Raw genomic sequence first — 4,164 nt, forward strand, 5'->3', positions numbered from 1 at the left:
ATTTCTCTCCTTCTCTCCTTCCCTTCCTCTCTAGAGATAAATAAATAAAAATCTTTAAAAAATAAGATATTCTTAAGTTTTAAACTCATAAAAAATAATAATAATGGTAATAATAATAAAAGATATTTAGATTATAACTGAGAATGTGGAAAGTTGTGCCAATAAAATTTAGAGAAATAATGTGAAGCTTCAGTGCAAAATATATTACTTACATGGTTCTTTACATTCTCCTTCCAGTCCCTCTATCTCACATCTTTTCCTAATATTCAAAACTTCCTCATTCAAATCAGAATCTCTAGTTAAATCAGATCATTACTGCTGGCCTCCAGGGTTTCCTCAAGGGAAAACAAAGTCAATGCACAGAATTTTTGTAGAGAATAACACTATCTCACTAGACATTGCTTATCTTGCTTGTGCAAAGAAGCAATTTAATGAAAAACTAAATATATGTGATTCCTAAGAAATCAATTGAACACAAGTATTTGTCATTTTCATACCAAATGGTGAGCAGAGTGAGCATGGTTAAAAGACTCATAGATTAACGAACAGTTTTACTCCTTGACCATTGAGACAGACGTCTCAATTAAATTAGCACAAAACAGATTGAAAAAAAGTGTCTCCCAATCACTTTGCTACTAATTAAAATCTAGAAATATTTATGTTCTAAAGTTATTTCCTTAAATGTAAGATTAGTATTAAGAATTTAAATTTTTATCATGTATAACCAATGTAATAATTTAATATAAATAATGGAGGCATACATTAGGATAAAATAAAAAGTATAAAAATCACTAGATCATTTTAACAAATTAGGAGATCTAAATGAAAGAGTCCATTTATACCTCACCATGATAAATGTGATGCTAGTAAACTGCATATTATAAGATCCCAAAATTAAGTTCTCTGTGTATAAGTATATACACAGAAAAAAAATCTATGCACCAGTTAATCTCTGGCATTTAAAAGTACAAAGTATTCAAGTATAGTATACAAACCTGCAATAGGAAAAAACAGACAACCAGAATACAGCATGCTCTTTTAATGCCATCGTGAGTCCTTTCTAATATAGATCATTTCATTTTCTAGGTCCCAGAAGAATATATATGATTTTTACTCTCTTAGTTATTATTTAATTGTCATTCACACAGTATGATGCTACATACTAACTTGTAGATTTCTGTTTGGTAGACAAGACTAGCCATAAGTTATAGATTTTCTGCCACGTAGGACATTAACCAGTACTGCATATACTTAATTTGATTTGCACATCATTTTTCTGTTCCTCCTCCTTCTTTTATATTTATAAATTCTCAGCATCTCAAATGCTTTTGGAATCCACTTTACCATTTTAGTGATTTTTCTCATTAGTGGGTGACAAATCTGACATTTTGTTGGTGGTGGTATGATGCATTCTTAGAATAATTTCCAAGTGCAAATAGTACTTCATCAATCTCTCTGTCTATCTCTCTTCCCCTCCCCCTCCCTCTTTCTCTTCTTGTCCCCGTCTCCCATCTCCTAATTTTGTTTTGATTTGGTTTCATATTCCTGATCAGGTTTAGTAGTTTGGCCATTGACTCATTTCTCATTTGGTGGCAGCAATGATTAATTTTGGTTTTATGTTCTGAATATTCAATGACTTCTATTGAGATGTTTTGTCAGGCGAGGAATAGAAATCTGGATATTTAGATTTTTATTTAATTTGTTTATATGCTTTTCTCTTTGTGAACCTCACTTAATTAAGAAAATATTTCTTGCTCAGTGGAAAGGAGAACAGCCCTTTGAGAGCTGCAGCAATGACATTTTTGTTGTTCAGTGTTTATTTTTAACTTGTGACTGAGATAATAGAGCTGAACCCACAAGTTCTCTCCCTGTGTGTGTACTCGTAATTGGAAAACAGCTATACCTCTAGTTGTGAGCTTAAAATCCTTTATTGTATGTTATTACATTGAATTATTTTTAAAAAATCTGTTAACCTGAAGGAATTTTGTTTAATTAGTTTATGGACACTAATGAGGGGAACATAAATCAAATGCTAGGAAACCCAAGAATTAGAGAACCTGGGAGGAAAAAAATATCTGAACCTCTAAAACTTTAAATATTCTTGTATTTAAAGAATTAATAAAAAACTGTAGATAGTACCATTTGGGTATGTGAGCTTAAAATAACTTACAATATCCTAACTTAAGACTTGATATATTAAATCAAATAATTAATAAATAATATTTAGGTACTTGGTGAAATAGTAAATAAAATTGAATAATAAACTCCAATATATATTATGCATATATTATGTAATAGTACATATAACACACACACATACATACATATATATCTTGCCTTGTTACCATATAATATTACTTTGGGGCAAATAAGTGAAAGTAATATGGGCATCAAAGTGGCCATTATTAGCTTCTCATGAGCCATTATTGGACACTCATGAGCCTTTGCTGTCCGTCTGTCATCATACTTGGCATTGGCATTTGGTTATCAGTCACTACCTTCCAGTTTTTACCCTGCAATAGGACTTACACTAATTAAAAGTTATAATTAATATTGATGTTTGAGGTCATACTAGGAATGATAAAGGCATGCAAAAATAAGTTTGTATATATGAGAGAATTTCTTCATTTTTAGTAAAAAAAAAATCAGGGGAGAAGGGAGATCACTTGTTCTAAAGTAAATTTGTTAGGTAGATTAAGAATATGCAAAAGTTAAGTCAGGGAAAAAACTTGAATGCATATGACAGATTTTAGAAGGTTTGAGAGAAGTTAATTTTACTGATCTTGGAAAGAATTTGCCTACCAATAATGAATATGAAAAGAAGCAAGGAAATATGTTAAAATTATAATTTTTAAAAATTATAATTTTAATATTGATGCCTTGATCACAATGTATTTTAAAGTGAGCTCATAAAATTTTTTATTGACACATTACGTTAATATGAAACTGAATTTGGTTACCCAGTCAAATGACAATTGGCCTATACGTCCCAAGACTTCCTGGGGGCTTCCCTTTTGCATCCCGGCCACAAACATGCCATCCAGACTGAGAAAGACCCGAGAACTTCAAGGCCATGGCTGCTTCCACAAGCACAGGAAGCACCTGGGAGGCTGAGGTAAGGCTGGTGACTTGCATCATCATGGGACCAACTTCGACAGATACCACCCAGGTTACTTGGGGAAGTTGGTATGAGGCATGACCACTTAAGGAGGAACCAGATCTTCTGCCCTGCTGTCATCCTGCATGAACTGTGGTTCTCGGTCAGTGGGCCTGGTCATAGGCAGGTAAATGCTGCCAACGGGAAGACTGGAGCTGTTCCCATCATTGATGTGGTGCTGTCAGGCTACTACAAAATTCTGGGGAAGGGAACACTCCCAAAGCAGCCTGTGGTTGTGAAGGCCACATTCTTCAGCAGAAGGGCTGAGAAGATTACGGGTAGTGGTGGCACCCGTGTGCTGGTAGCGTGAAGCCACACGGAGGGGAATTCATTAAATTCTCACGGTGAAAAAACAATGAAAATTGGAATATTTTGTCTTTTTTTTAATATTTTATTTATCTTTAGAGGGGAAGGGAAGGAGAGAAATATCAATGTATGGTTGCCACTCATGAGTCCCCTGCTGGGGACTGGCCTGCAACCCAGGCATGTGCCCTGACTGGGAATCGAACTGCGATCGTGTGGTTCGCAGGCCTGCGCTCAATCCACTGAGCTACACCAGCCAGGGCAATATTTTGTCTTTTTTTAACAAGGGGTATGAAAACAGTATACTCAAACAACTGAGTTTTCATGCTACCTGAGAATAACTGAATAATTTTCTGTACTTTGTATTGACTTCATCATGTCCTTGAGTTTTGAACATTGAAAAGATACTATTCATATCTAAAGGAGCTCAAGTTCCTTCTTTCATACATTACATAAAATATATCGACACAATGATTAATTGTTCTTAAGTTCCCACAATTCTATTTTAATCAAATGACTAAATCTCCCCAGCTAATCTTTTTTGTTTTGCCTTTCCCCAAATCTGATTCTAAATTTTGTGCGGGAAGAAAAAGTTGCATGTCTTTTACTTCTAAATCTAAAGTTTTGAAATCTCAGAGGGTTTGTGAGAGTCACGAAAGCTTGTTTTTTTTTTTGCCTTATCAAATGGGGAATACAGAGAAAAA

At 34.1% G+C, this 4,164-nt stretch overlaps 1 pseudogene; it reads left to right on the plus strand.

The window, feature by feature from the left end:
* The first annotated feature begins 3,033 nt into the window (after positions 1–3,033).
* On the plus strand, positions 3,034–3,467 carry LOC118993745 (60S ribosomal protein L27a-like; annotated as a pseudogene).
* Positions 3,468–4,164: the final 697 nt, after the last annotated feature.

This window comes from Sturnira hondurensis, unplaced genomic scaffold (genome assembly GCF_014824575.4).
Source record: "Sturnira hondurensis isolate 20B ecotype Veracruz unplaced genomic scaffold, ASM1482457v3 Scaffold0008897, whole genome shotgun sequence".
Taxonomy (NCBI): Eukaryota; Metazoa; Chordata; class Mammalia; order Chiroptera; family Phyllostomidae; genus Sturnira; species Sturnira hondurensis.